Source organism: Puma concolor, chromosome E4, assembly GCF_028749965.1.
Source record: "Puma concolor isolate L17-30 chromosome E4, mPumCon1.1.hap2, whole genome shotgun sequence".
In the NCBI taxonomy this organism is placed as follows: Eukaryota; Metazoa; Chordata; class Mammalia; order Carnivora; family Felidae; genus Puma; species Puma concolor.
The window spans coordinates 17,795,699-17,812,051 of record NC_141683.1 but is presented as its reverse complement, the minus strand read 5'-3'; positions in this window follow the sequence as shown (position 1 = coordinate 17,812,051).

The window sequence follows — 16,353 nt, the reverse complement described above, 5'->3', positions numbered from 1 at the left end:
ATTGTTTTCTGTACTTTTCTGTAATTCTGCAACTTTTGAAAGAAATTGTTACCCTTTGCTCACAATGTTCTAAAGTATGTGACATAATTCATGTACCTGCTAAAATAAAAATCTGTACTTCTGTCTTTCCTTTACAGTAAACTTGAAGAGAAAACGTTAAAATATGAAGAGGAAGACTTTGCATGGTTATTAGGTAAAACATAATTATGACTCTTTGAATAGATAGAAAAGGCTATTAATCTGCTTTACAGAGACCAGAGATTTCTGCTACAGGTCAAGGATTGTGGTGTTGTGCGGTTGTAATTTATTGTTGTTTTTAAGGACTTGGGAAAGCAAAAAGTTGAAAAAAATGGAGGGGGGGGCAGCGGAGGGAAGAAGTTGGAACAAAGTTGACAACCAGAGGCAGGAAAACATTTGGAGTCAAATTTTAAAAGATGAATGCTTCATATTAGTGTAAGTTAAATGTTTTACTGAACATCTATATATAATGGCCCATCACTGTTCTTTTGATCCTTTAGTGAAAATCCACTCTACCTACAATGTATAAATGTTGGGAGGGTAGCTTAGGCAGAGACTTACTAAAGTAGTTAAAATATCGCTGTATCTCCAGCTTTGGTTTTCTTTTTCAATATTACTTTGGCTATTCAGAGTCTTTTCTGGGTCCATACAAATTTTAGAAATATTTGTTCTAGCTCTGTGAAGAATGCTGGTGTTATTACACTGTTAGTGGAATGCAAACTGGTACAGCCACTCTGGAGAACAGTATGGAGTTTCCTTAAAAAATTAAACATAGAACTATCCTATGGCCCAGCAACCACACTAGTAGGTATTTATCCAAAGGATAAAAAAATGCTGATTCAAAAGGGTATATGCACCCCAATGTTTATAGCAGCACTATGAACAATAGCCAAATTATGGGAAAAGTCTAAATGTCCATCAACTGATGAATGAAGAAAGAAGATATGGTGTGTGTGTGTGTGTGTGTATACACACACACACACACACATATATATACATATATGTATATGTGTATGTGTGTATATGTGTGTATATACATATGTATATACACACAAATACACACATACATACACACACACACACACACACACACACACAATAGAACATCACTCAGCGATCAAAAAGAATGCAATCTTGACATTTGCCATAACATGGATGGAGTTAGAATGTATTATGCTCAGTGAAATAAGTCAGAGAAAGACAAATATCATGATTTCACTCATAAGTGAAACTTAAACACAGCAGATGAACATAGGGGAAGGGAAGCAAAAATAAGATAAAAACAGAGAGGGAGGCAAACCATAAGAGACTTAAATACAGAGAACAAACAGGGTTGCTGGAGGGTTGTTGGGTGGCAGTGAGCTAAATGGGTGATGGGCATTGAGGGCATTTGTTGATGAGCACTGAGTGTTATATATAAGTGATGAATCACCAGATTCTACTCCTAAAACCATTATTATATTATATGTTAATTAACTTGGATTTAAACAAAATATAAATGAATAAAATATTAATTACTTAATTAAATGTAAATACTGTTATAAAAGAAAAATAAAAACTGATCAAGTATAATGAAATTTTTAAATAAATTCATTTGGAGATTTAATTGGTAGAATTTTTTTTTTAATTTTTTTTTCAACGTTTATTTATTTTTTTTTGGGACAGAGAGAGACAGAGCATGAACGGAGGAGGGGCAGAGAGAGAGGGAGACACAGAATCGGAAGCAGGCTCCAGGCTCTGAGCCATCAGCCCAGAGCCTGACGCGGGGCTCAAACTCACGGACCGCGAGATCGTGACCTGGCTGAAGTCGGACACTTAACCGACTGCGCCACCCAGGCGCCCCTGGTAGAATTTTTAATAACAGTGACATTCTGCAAATTGATCCTTAGTAAACTGAGAGTTTTCAGTTGAAATGGATATGGACAGAATTCCAGTAGCTGACTTTCTAGAGGAAGAAAGCACCTAGGATGCAACTTTTTTTTTTACCTAAGACAGACATAATGCTTTTATTCCTAAAATACCTATCTGTTCTATTCAACATGAGTATACTGCTATGTGTTTAAGATGTAGATTAGAATAATAATTTATACAGTAATATATAACTCAGTAGTAAGTTAATTAACAAAAATCAATGATGGTATAATCCAAAAGGTCCAGGGAAGGGGCACTTGCCATTACAGAAAATAATTTACTATAGAGTAGAAAATACCTAACAATATTAGTTATATAGGTGTGTCAAAAAATATTTTTTATTCCTACTTATAAAATATCCTACAATGTGGTATTATTATTCTGTTTGTGTTTTTATTTTTTTGGTTTGTTTTTATATGTTTATTTTTGAGAGAGAGAGAGAATACAAGCAGGGGAGGGACAGAGAGAGAGGGAGACAGAGGATCCGAAGCAGGCTCAGTATTACAGAAGAGCCCTATGTGGGTCTTGAACTTACCAGCCACAAGATCATAACCAGAGCTGAAGCCAAAGTCAAACACTTAACCGACTGAGTCACCCAGGAGCCCCTCTGTTTGTGCTATTAAAGGACATACTGTTTAGTGATGGGGACCAGGAAATAAATGCAAATGGAGTGTCACGTGTAATCAAAAGTGAGAGATAACTTTCTGTTGAGTTATTCATGAAAGTCTAGGTGTCTCTGGTAGCTTTTGAGCTGGAATTTAAAGCTTAAGTAGTGTTTTGGCACAAAGAATTCACAGGAAAGATCAGGGATTGCGGAATAATAAATGAAGACTAGGAATCTGAAATTATAGATTATTATATAGAAAATTTATCCATACCCAGATGTCTTTCCCTTTTACTCCAGTGACCCAAGTTAATAAGCAGGGGCACAATAAAATATTTAAACAAAAATGCAAACAAAATAAAACCCACTTTTAATCAAGAGTGAATTGTTATATTTGAGAATGTACCAATTTTCTATTCGCCTTGTTATGGGAAAGTTTTCTGTAGGAGTGCTACACAACACAAAGGACTTTATAACTGCAATTTTCTTGTAAAATGTTAGACATGGAAATAAGCCATATCCACAAATCTCACTGAATTATGCTAAATAAGCTTTAATTAGTAATACTTTGGGGCAATGTTTATGAACACTTAAAAATTCAATGGTATAATTACATATGTTGCTCTGTGATTGTTTAGGAAACAAATGATACAATGGCAGAATAATTTTCATGATAAATGCTTCTCAAATGGCCAGGCTGTTCAGAAAAACTTACACATATTTTCCTTTAAGAATACAATAAAAATTAGCAGAAATATGGAAAATTCTAAGTACTGATATATAGTGAGTTGGCTTAAAATACTAAAAACCCATAGATGTAATTTATGAATAGTATTCAAAAGAATTATTCAAAGCAAGAAAATACATTTGTAAAACTTTTGAATATTAACAAGAATGCATGTAGAGTGTATAAATATGCATAATTTTTACTTCAAAAATATATGAAGAGGGAATGAGAAGTAAATAAGAAAAAATGTTTCAGTGAATTAATAAGTCAGTCTGGAATGTTTTTCCTATCATGTTAATCTACACATATTTTTTAACAATGACACAGCACTTTTGTTTAACATTTAAGACTGAGCAGGATAATTGTTCTTTCTAACACTGGTAAAATGAATGTAAAGGGGACTGTTAAGTTTGAAATTTCATAGGGACCAACATAGGGGTAGAGAATGTGACAGAAACAAAATTTTTAAATCTGAAAGGCAGATGGATGGATGATAATGGCAAACAGCAAACCCAAGGTACTGAAAACAAAATGGTTTTTGGAAGAGTTGGAAATATGCAAGGCTGAAGAATGGATAATATCAGGTGTTTCTTAAGAAATATCAACGTGGGGCTAGAAAGAGAAGTGGCTAAAAGTCTGTTGTAAAAAACAGATCTCAAGGCCTCCCGGTCCCTCCTTCATATGACAGAAGCTTGGAGGTATACTTTCTGGGGGGAAAAAAACAACTATAAATGCTTTTATATATCTATGACTCAGACACATGCCCTTTCCCCTCACTGGGTGCTATGACAGTGGTAACCAGTCATATACTAGCTATAGGAAAATGGAATGTTTTTGTCTGAGTGATCTGAGCATACAGAAGAAACAGACAAAGATATTTAAAAATTCAGAGTTGGCCAAAGAAATATTTCAACCAAATGCCCTATGGTAAAGAGGTAAAAACTGGGGCGCCTGGGTGGCGCAGTCGGTTAAGCGTCCGACTTCAACCAGGTCACGATCTCGCGGTCCGTGAGTTCGAGCCCCGCGTCGGGCTCTGGGCTGATGGCTCGGAGCCTGGAGCCTGTTTCCGATTCTGTGTCTCCCTCTCTCTCTGCCCCTCGCCCGTTCATGCTCTGTCTCTCTCTGTCCCAAAAATAAATAAACGTTGAAAAAAAAAATTTAAAAGAGGTAAAAACTATTAGCCACCACTGCAAAACAACACACACACACACACACACACACACACAGAGAGAGAGAGAGAGAGAGAGAGAGAGAGAGAGAGAGAGAGAGAAATTCTGAATCATTTTATAGATACCATGAATAATGGACTATCAAGCATTTGAGAAGAGTCCACATCAGGAAAGACTGAGACCAGTTAACAGAATCTGAATGAAATTTAGTATCTTTAGGAGAGAAAGGACAAGTAATCTCTTCAGAGAGAAATATATTGCATCCATGAAAAAAGGAATGTATACAACACAAAGTGAAACAAATTCAAAATATGAAGATCAGAAATTAGAACACACACATATGAGCATTGCTAGTACCCAGAAGACAGGTAAATGTCTTCAAAATTGTGAGTGGTGAATTGTTTTCCTGTTAAATTTGATACACATCACCTATGAACTGTAAATTTTGACAACTAACATAGCCCAAAACCAATATGCCCCTTTTCAGGAGTTTGCTGAAGATTCTGCTAAAATATGAAACCAAATAAAGAAGGAAGATGTAAATTCTATGTAACAGGGAATTCCATACAGAAAGAAAATTCCCAGGATCATGACAGATCCCAGGGAAAGAGGTGTGCATCAGGCTTAGACAGTATCCCATCCAGCTACCCAGCAATGCCAAGGGAGCCACGCAATTTATATATTCACAACTTGAGAGCATGCATGCTATAGAGGACAGTTTAGCATCCAATTAGCAAGAGATACACAGAGAACAAAGCATGAAAATGAAATAATTATCAGTAGCTATTAAAAAATTTTAAAAAATGCAGTCATGTATATACTAGTTGTATATACAACTAGTTGTAAGTAAAGTATTATAGACACATAATGAAGTAAACACTAATGAATGCATAGTCTAACAAAAAGTAATTGTATAAAGCTATTGGAGAATATATTGTATGTGTGTGTTTACATATGGGGGTGTGTGAATGGATGTCCCTCTCTCATAATATTAGTTCATAATAGCTCAAAATCAACAAAAATGAGAGGTATATTTTCTTATTTATAGTTCTATAATTTTATCAGTGACTGTCATTTTTTCAATATTCCATAAATTTCTGTCTAGTAAATTTTAAAATCCAAAGACATTTTTATAGATTTTTCATTACTCAAAATTATTACTTATAAAAGACCCATAATGATGGTAATATGGAGATAAAAATGTTGGTGATAGTTTATAAGATTTAAGGCTTGACCACCCCTTAATAAACTATCTGAAAACTGTGCAATAATGGAGCACTGTAGTTTTCTTAGCTTGGTTCAAAAAACAAGAGAGAGAGCTTGTTATTAACAATGGATTACTATGGATAATGATATTCCAAGAGATTCTTAAGCAAAAGTAATAAAAGAGAAAGTGTAGGAAGGGGGAATAATAAGAACTTGATATAAATGATGTATTATTAGTGAGAGATGTAACATGAATTAACTTCCTTCCATGGTAGAGAGAAGGAAACATACTCTATCTATCAGGGAATATTATATATTTTTTAGGATACCCAGACAGAATCTCCTAAAATTCACAGAAGAGTAGACAATTCCATTTAAATAAAACAATAATTTTAGTTCCTTATACAGACATCCATTTGAAAATTATACTTAGATTTTCTAATGTGAGAACATACTTTCTAATATGCAAAAAATACAACACTTAGAAAATGCTTTCTTCCAAATTGGTCCTTTCTGGACAATGACTTATTCAAAATGATAGTTAATCACAAAAAAGAATGCATTATAATATATAACCTGTGGTAGAGTCAAGGTGAATTCTGTAGTGATAATCAAGAAGTAATAGATCACGACTTGACTTATCCAGAGAGTTCCAGTTTAATTTCAGAAGAAATTATCAGAATTGTTAAAATTACCGGCTGCCCATAAAGAAAAAAGTTAATAAAGTGAATCAGTGCATACAAACAAATCAGATGAACAAATCATCTCAGCAGGCAATGCTAGTAGTTTGATTCTGTGAAGAGAAGCTGGCTAAGAGTTATCAATAGTAAAAGAATTAACAGCATATTAATTTAATCCATTTTAATAAGCTGTGGTTAATAAGCAAATTCAGGTTTGGGACACAGTCATGTTGCATAATGGGGAAAATACGTGCAGTTATACACATATTAGAAGGCTACAAAATTTGCATTAGTCATGCATGATAGATAGACAGGTAATTTACAGAATTCAGTGGATTCAAGGGGTATAGAGACCAAGCTGGGAATACCATGAGGTATCAACAGTTATGATTAAACCACTAGATTCTCATGCTTATCAACTGATTTATATCTAAGAAAATTATTAGTGAAGCTGAGGTCTAGAGTATCTCAGTTATTATAAGGTTCAGAGTTTTCCAACAACAAATTATTAGTAGGCCTTGGTATACAATCTAAAGAAGGCAGAAGCAGGGGAAATGAAAGGAGAGTTGACATATAGCTTTTTGTCATCGTTCTTTTTGAATTTTTCTTTTTATTCCCAGTTGCCAAATATTCTAAAAAGATTCCCCATTTAAATGTTTAGGTAACATTTACAATCTTCCTTTTCCTAAAGATCCACAGGCAACAGCAATTCACCTTGCTCTTATAGTCTGCTTCTGCTATATGAATAATTTTTTCAGTTCAAAGTTTTTTACCAATCTATTTTTTTAAGTGGTAAGTATGATGTCATAGCAATTGGTTCTTGATTTAGATCAAGTGCAATGTCTATATCTGGGACATTTTATAAGAAGAAGTATGCAGTATAGCATGGCATGGAAAATCGATGTGTGTCAGATTCATGTCCCAAACCTAAATAGAACAACTGTTATGCCTGAAATTTACAACATCATTTTCAGAAGACACTAGTATTCCTATTAAACAATTTAAAAATTCTGATAAGATTTTTTGTATTTATTTCTTAATAAAATTCATTTTTGCTTAGTTTCAGAAAACAGAAAAATTGAGAATATAGTAAAAAGGTTCCCTATAACTTACACCCAGTTTACTCTATTATGAACATTTACATTAATGTGGTATATTTTCTATGATTAGTGAACCAATCTCATTATATTATTACAAATTAAAGTCCATATTTTATTCAGATATCTTTAGTTTTTATTTTAACTCCATGTTCTTTTTGTTCTAAGAGCCCACTCAAAATACCATCATTTAATTGTCCTGTCTCCTCAGGATCCTTGGGCCTGTGACTGTTTCTCAGACCTACCTAGTTTTTTACCAAGGTAAAATTCTATAAAGTTCTATATTATAGAATGCCCCTCAAGTGGGATTCAACTGATATTTTTTCCCAATTAGTTAGGTGTTTCAGGGAGGAAAAACCTCCTTGTTTGGTTGAAAATCAATGAAGTCAGTAAAATTATTTTTAACTAGATAACAAGATATACTTTCATTTTTGTATCCCAGAAAACAAGGATTTTCTACATATTCCTTGTCTTGTCAACATTTCTACAAAAACAATAAGTTTTGAAATGGTCTGCTTGAGACCTGAAATGGTCTCTTGGCTTACGATAAGCTCAATGCAACAATATATCACAAACATTTAGGCTCATTTTCTATCTGAGGGCATATGCCAAACTCTTGGAGAAATTGAACTTCCTTTTTCAAACTCCATTTTCTCTTTGGCATTCAGGAAAGGAAAATAAAATGAAATTTGGAAGAGACTAAGATGTAGCCAGTAGAAGATGCAGCTAGGTAAATTCCGACTCAATGAAATGTGAGCTTCAATGCCTACTCAACTACTGAGGACAGGAACAACATTTGCCCACCTGGTAATGTGGCAGAGTGCCTCCAGCATAACTTGAAGGCAATGAATGCCCCCTATTCAAAATACCTGTAAACAAACAAGCAATTCCTTGTTTGGACTACCCTTCCTGCTCCTGCCCCACTGCAGGGGCTTGTGATAAGCAGGAGTAAGGAGAAAAGAAATCAAGAGAAATAAAAAAGGGGGAGCGGGTGATGTGCCTACACTGTATCTAAAACCACTTCCTGGAAGAGTAGACTGATCCAAAGTGTGGAAGTACTGAAGAAGCATATGGGACAGAGCTAATCAATCTCAGAACCACTGACGTTTGCAACCAGACATGTCTTCCCTGTGGGGCTGTTCTGTGCTTTGCAGGATGTTGTGCGGCATCCCTGGCTTCTACACATAAACACTAGTAGCTTAATCCTGCCCCTGCCACCCCCTCCCCCAGAGTTCCTAAACCAAAAATGTTTCCTCACATTGTGCAATGTGCCATGTGGGACACAACTGTCTCTCTTTTTTTCTTTGAAAGCCAGTGATATAAACAGAAGTAACCTAAAGTCCATACACTTTGAAGTTCCAGTCTTAAAAAACATAGCTTTGGGGGCAGAAAAAGAGGGAGAAATGTCAGGAGTACTATTCTAACAATTGGTTGATGGAAGAGAAAATAATTAAAAAGGGGGAAAAATGTGGAAAATCTCAAAAGATAGCCATAATTCAGAGAACACACAATCTCTTTCCCAATGTCTGAAAAAAATATATACCCATTAAAGAATCTAGACTTTCCTACGTTGTCAGAAGTAAATGTCATTAAACTTGAAAACTTGTATACTACTCAAATTTGACCAAAGGAATAGGGGAAAAAATAAATCCATGAAAAGTGATTTTTAAATATCAGGAAATGAGATATAATATGCTGCAAGGAATGAAACACTTTCCCTGAATAAAATCACTATAAAAACAAGACAACTGTAAGATGACTTTCAAACAATTAAGCATATTCAGTATATTTATATATATAGTAAATAATTATATATAAATATATTTAGGGATAGGAAAAAGTCACAATGAGTCAGGGAAAAAAAGGGGAACAAAAGGGGAAATTAAAATGAAAAGATAGTTCATTAAAGTCAAGAAAGAAATGAAAGAAAAAGGGAATGTGATCTTCCTTTTCCAAACTTATTTACCTCACAAGGCACCAAAGAAAGGAAATATAAAACTTTCAGTAATAAAGACTAAATTGCAATAGAGAATAGATTAATTACAATTTCATAAAGGGCATTGAAGGAAAGCAAAACTACAACTAAGAAAATAAAAAGAGGTAAGGACAGAGGTAAAGTATCTATACTGAATCCTGCTACCACACATGGAACATGTACCTCTCTTGTTTCAAAAAGACACTCTGATGTGTCATGTATTTGGTTAAGGTTTTCACAACCTCAGTGATACTGGCATTTTGGACCATATACTTCTTGTTGAGAGAGGAGTGGTAATCCTGTGAAATGTAAGATCATTAGCTGCACTCCTGGCCTCTAATCATTAGATGTCAGTAGCCACCCCCAACAAAATATCTCTAGATACTGCCAAATGTCCTGGGGCCGGGGGAGGATGAGCATTCCCAGCTGATGGCCACAGACTTAACTTACCTCACTAGATGTCAAAGAGTAGAAATTAAACAATGTTGTATAGTCAATAGAGCAATGAATGATATAAATAGAATAGAAACAGAACTAAACAATATGGAAAATTGTTTTATGACAAACTCACATTGCAGAGCAGGGAAAATGTTTCCTAATGAATGGTTTTATGTCAACTACTTATACCTATTTGAAACAACATGAAATTGAACTTCTTTCCCTAGTCATAAAACTAATCCAAAATCACGAAATCATAAAAGTGAAAGAATGTGAGTATAAAATTATACATAGTAATAAGATAAGGAATGTTTCTTACAGAAGATATAAAAACTACCTACTGTAGGGGCACCTGGGTGGCTCAGTCGGTTGAGCAATTGATGATTGATTTCGGCCCAGGTCATAATCACAGGGTTGTGGGACTGAGCCCCATGTCCAGCTCTGTGCTGAGCATGGAGACTGCTTAAGATTCTCTCTCGCTCCTTCTGCCCTTCTCCCTAGCTTATGTGCTCCCTCTCTCTCTCTCTCTCAAAAAAAAAAAAAAAAACCTACATAAATGATAAGATTGGTACATTTAAGCACAGCTGAATAATAAATTCTATTTATATACAGACACAATAAAGGAAATTAAAAATCAGGTCATAAAATATTAGTTAACAGTATAAAGATGGATGATAGACAGATAGACAGACAGACAGGCAGGCAGACAGGACAGACAGCTGTAGATATAGACACAGATTTCCTGACAAATCATATAGAAAACAAATCAGAATACACAAAGTTTTTTTTAGAGAAAGAAAAAAGACAAAACCAAAACAGTATCAAGTGTTGGTAGGGTGTGGAAATAGAAACACAGGTTTTTATTGGAATTTAAGTGGCATAATGAGTTCTGGAAGTAATTTGGGATTTTCCGGAAACACTGAGGTAAAGCTATATGAAGAATGATGAAGAACTTTCCTTTTCCCCACTGATCTCAGTAAAACGTTGTGCCACACTGTTGCTCCTAACCCCTCCCACTAATCTTAGAAAGTAATTCCTTAATTTCAACTTCAAAGGCCCTTCATCCTATCCCATGATAAATATAAGCTAAGTTCCCCATATTTTCCAAGATTTTGAAGAGAGATCAAACACAGAATAAAACTAACTTTGACTTTCCTTTATCTAAACTATAAATTCTTCAGGACACTTGCTGCCTGACACAACAGTACTCTGAAGCTGTTTTTACCTTGCAGTTCTCTTCATAAAGGGCTAAGCTAACCACTTTTGCTTGGATTTTCTCTTTCATTAATTGTGATCCAGAAATACTACTTTTATGAACTCTTCAAAAACGTCTACTGTGTTAGAGAAAAAAAAAATCTTTAAATAATATTTACTGTGGTCCTGTTTCTCACAACATCAACTGGAAAAAAATGCAAGTATTATTCAATAGCAAATGGATTAATACTCTGTGTGAGATTAAATATTACTCAGAAGTTTAAAAAACGTGGATAGTTCTATTTAGCTATGATAAATTGGAACAAACATTTAGTGCAAAATGAATCACAGGAAAATACCTATAATACAGAGTCAAAATACACAACATCAGACACTATATGGTTATAGGCACCAACATATATGAGAAACAAATAAAGAACACCAATGTGAGTATAAAGACAGTTTTGGAATAATGGTTTTCACTGTGAGGCCGGAAAGGAGATGTAATCAGGAAGGGAGACGTGGGTGATGTTTCAAAGATCATGATTACATCCTAGTCCCTAAACGGTTACCTTTTTTTTTTTTTTTCTATATATCCCACATTATTTACAAATACTTTTGTATCTACTCTATATTTAAGAAAGACTTACAACCAAAATAATTAACCAGAAAAAAATAGTTATCCAGAGAGAATTTAAAAGGAAGGAAGAAAAGAGAGCAGTGGAAGAAGAAAGGACAGATTAATTCATATACCTCTATGTGGATTAAAAATGATAAATTCTGGAAAAACCTATTAAAGTGCAGTCATCATTTTATGTCTTTTTGCAACTTCAGCATTTGCTTCCTAAGCTTCATCTTTTTCTTCAAAGGGCAATTCATAGTCAGAACCCATTATAACATTGTACATAGGACTCTATGCCCTGAGACTGACTTAGTGTTAAAAAAAAAATGTTTACAAAGCTGTCTTTTGCTGTCTGTTTTCTATTATATGATGGAATAGCTTCATGTTTAATTAGTTTCCACACTCAGGATTGTTAAAGAGATTCCATTATAAGAAGAATACTATTTATACACAATATTGCTTTTATTAGGGATCATTCAATTGATAGAGATTTATTTATGACAATTTAAAATGAAAAATAATTGCATTTTTAGACATTTAAGGCTCTTAAATTCTAATACGACATATGATAATCCAGTTGGATAGTTGCTCACTAAGAATGGAATGAAATATCCTGAGTAAATGTATTATCCAAAGGCCATACCACTACTATTAAATGCTGTATTTTGCCATTACCAAACTGGATTAGAAGCATGAAATCTTTCTTCATTATAAGCAATAAAAGCAATTTGCCTGAACCTATTACAATATGTCTAATTTATTAACCATACCTTGAAGTACAATATGCTTAATAATTTATACTTTTGAACTACTTCTTTGTGTCTTTTATTTTTTTAAAGAGAAACATAACTGCCGGCATACGGAAGAGTCATTATTCTAATTAGAAAAATACTGAAGGCTTAGAGTTCATTCAACAAATCAATATTTAATTAGCAATGTGTCAAACTGCAGATACCTGTTACTATAGTATATGTTACTAAAATGAGATGTTCGTTTATCATTGATGTAGCTGTGAAGAGTAGGTCACAGACATCCAAATAAAAAGGGAATTAAGTACCCACATGGCACTGGCAAATGGCCAAAATCCCTCTTCTACTATGACCTCAATAATGGAAATATGTCATCAGTTTTCTAAACAAAGCGTTTCAGCTTTTGTCATTTTTATAGTTGGCCTTGTATGTGTGACTAAAAGAGCTTAACGGTGGTAAAATCAAAGAGTAGAGTTTCACTGACTTCTATTAACTCGATACTTATTTTTAATATTCTAACCTTTTAATAAGAAAAGACGTCCATAAGAAATTTCAGTTTTTGTATTCTTTATGTGCTTTAATGCATTTATATGATTACTACAGATTTAATGCATTTATATGATTACTACAGATAAGGAAATCAATTATTTCTCTTACCCTTGAAAAACAAATAACGTTAATGTCAAGTGAATTTCCCAGCGTGAAGCAAGTTGGATGTGAAAAGTAAAAAATTTTTAAAAATGAAAAAAAAGAAACGAATGTTCATTATTTGTGGACTACACAGAAGGAATACTGATTATGTAAATACTATTTTTACAGTCTCATTTTATATTAAACATACCTCTTTAGAAATAGTGTAAGCTAATGTGCACATTCAAAAATGTATATATATTTAATTACACTTAATGAATCAATGAATACATTTATTGAGCACTAGTAGTATGTGATTTATATGAGATAATGAATTTGCATATAAATGATTTTCTAACTTGTATGATATATGATAGAATACTGTACAGAATGTAATAATGTAATAATCATATTTATTTCAAAATATTCTTGCATTATATTCATTATTATGTTTATAGTACTTGCAGTAATACCTGTTAAGTGAGTGCCTGATAAATACCGATGTATCATTTATCATTTCTTCATTGCACAAGGTTTGATTGAACAGAGCAACAGAGTTGACATATTTCACATTATAATTTTATAAAGTTAATTAATAAAAGACTACCATAAAATAGCTGCCATTACTTTTTGTAATCACTAAGCGTTTAGCAATAGGTTTTAAAAAAAAATTTTTTTTTTCAACGTTTATTTATTTTTTGGGACAGAGAGAGATAGAGCATGAATGGGGGAGGGGCAGAGAGAGAGGGAGACACAGAATCGGAAACAGGCTCCAGGCTCTGAGCCATCAGCCCAGAGCCTGACGCGGGGCTCGAACTCACGGACCGTGAGATCGTGACCTGGCTGAAGTCGGACGCTTAACCGACTGCGCCACCCAGGCGCCCCGGTTTTTAAGATTTAAATGGAAAAGTAAGATGTCTATCAACATGTATGTATATCTCATGCTCCCTCTATGCCCACATTTACATTATATTTATTAATCTACCTGCTTGAGAACAATGGCTATTCAGTGCACATTATGCTATCTTACTTCTCTGATGTTTTTCTTAATAGTAAAGGACACGGGAAAGGTGAGAACTAGAAAGAGACAATAAATCCATTAGACTAATAACATGTGAAACCAATGAGAGGGTTTCTAAAAGGAGTAGCCAAATTAATCAATATAGCAGGGAGTCTAGCTTTAGCTAATATCCCTGGGTTATATTAGTAAAGTTAGTTTCTCTGACAGGTGGCAGAAAAAGTGGGAATTGCATGAGAGAAAGTTTATGTTAATATATCTTGTAATATTTCTTTTTTAAGGTAAGAGCGTTGCTATAATAGTTAAAACAAAAGTTAAAGGTGGTTGGTTTTTTAATTCTTCTCATTTGTTTGTTTTTGTTTATTTACACTGAAGAAAGTTAAGAATGTGTGCAAACAGGGAGAGATAAGTAAAAGAGATAAAATTATTTGTCTTCAATCAAATGAGTTTCTTTTTTTTTTTAACGTTTATTTTTTTATTTTTGAGACAGAGAGAGACAGAGCATGAACGGGAGAGGGTCAGAGAGAGGGAGACACAGAATCCGAAACAGGCTCCAGGCTCTGAGCGGTCAGCACAGAGCCCGACGCGGGGCTCAAACTCACGGACTGTGAGATCATGACCTGAGCTGAAGTCGGCCGCCCAACCGACTGAGCCACCCAGGCGCCCCCAAATGAGTTTCTTAAAAAGGGAGGAGGGAATGTAATCCAGGCTACTGTTTCACAAAAGAGAAACATTTTTTTTTCACTGAGATTGGGAATAGAAAGGAAGAATAAAAAGTCAGTTTCTTTTTAAATTTTTTTTGAAAGTGGTATTTAAGATGTATTTATGTCATGAGATTTAGGTTTTCTTTTAAGTCAAAGTCAGTTCTGAAGTTCAGCGAGTGGGCAAACAGGTCGAAAGTGTGAGAATTGGGAAATGTGAAATAGCTATGGTGGAGAATGCAGTAAAGAGTTAATTAGGGAATGATAGTAGTGTCAGAAAGCATGAAGAACCCAATTCATATGCACTGTGAATGCATAATCCCTATAATCTGTGCTGGTGCATCATAGTACTATTTTCATCAGTAGCACTCAGCAACCAGTGAGTGAGTGAGTGAGTAGGTGAGTGTGTGTGTGTGTGTGTGTGTGTGTGTGTGTGTGTGTGTCCGCGCGCGCATTCGAGACAGAAAACTACACTGGTCTGGGCTTGTTACCAGGTATTGGGCTGGAAGAAAATGTGAAGTACACAATGAAAATAAATCTAGACCTCTAGAATAATCTAGAACTATCTTTACCTCATTGTAATACTAAAATCTCCACTCAAGTAGGAGCAAATTTGCATAACATACGATGTCTGTATAGGCATGTTTCCTTAGGGTGCATGCGCAACCTTATGCCTGCCTCTATATAAAATGACAAGGCTTCCCTATCTCAATATTCATCCTAATCCTAAATAAAAGGAACCATCCACTCTTGCTCAGGAAGTCCCAGCTTTGGAGGTTATTTCCCATAATCTCCTTATTTGCTGCAAATAAACCTTTCTTTATTGCAGCTTTCTTTATAACAAGAAAAATACACCCAGAGAGGGAAGAATGGCTAAAAGGAGTATTACTTATTAAAAATAAAGAAAAAAAAGCAATTGTGGATTTAATTAGGGGAAGGAAAGGAAGTTTAAGAAATATCACTGTATGGCATATAACAGAAGTACACATTTCTTGTGTTAACATACTGAGAATTCTGGGTTAATACCCTAAAGGAGCTACCATTACAAAAGGTTCCCCATGAGTACAAAACTATATATATATATAGATCGATCGATCTATCTATCTATCTATCTATCATCTATCTATAGATCTATCTATAGATCTATCTATATATATAATTGTTAACCCAGAGGAACTTGATCTGGACCAAATCCTTGATCCAGATCTATAACCCAGTTATATATAAAACTGTATATGTAATTGTTAAACTAGAGGAACTTGATCGATAAATAGAAATTACTATTTTGAATAAAACTCTTATTTTTTACACCTATAAATATCATATTTCTGTGGACTATATAGTAAGGTATTAAAATACAGCCATATGTCAAGATAATCTAAATTGATAGTTTTGGGCTGATTTGGAGTCACAATTCCAAAGTACCCTGTTGGGCTGTAACCCTAAGAGATCTCCATCACTCTTTCATTTTTAGACATCATATTATAGGTTTATATATCAACGGAGTTGACCTATCCAATTATTTTTTTAAAATTTTTTTAATGTTTATTTATTTTTGAGAGAAACAGAGACAGAATGTGAGTGGGTTAGGGGCAGAAAGAGAGAGAGACACAG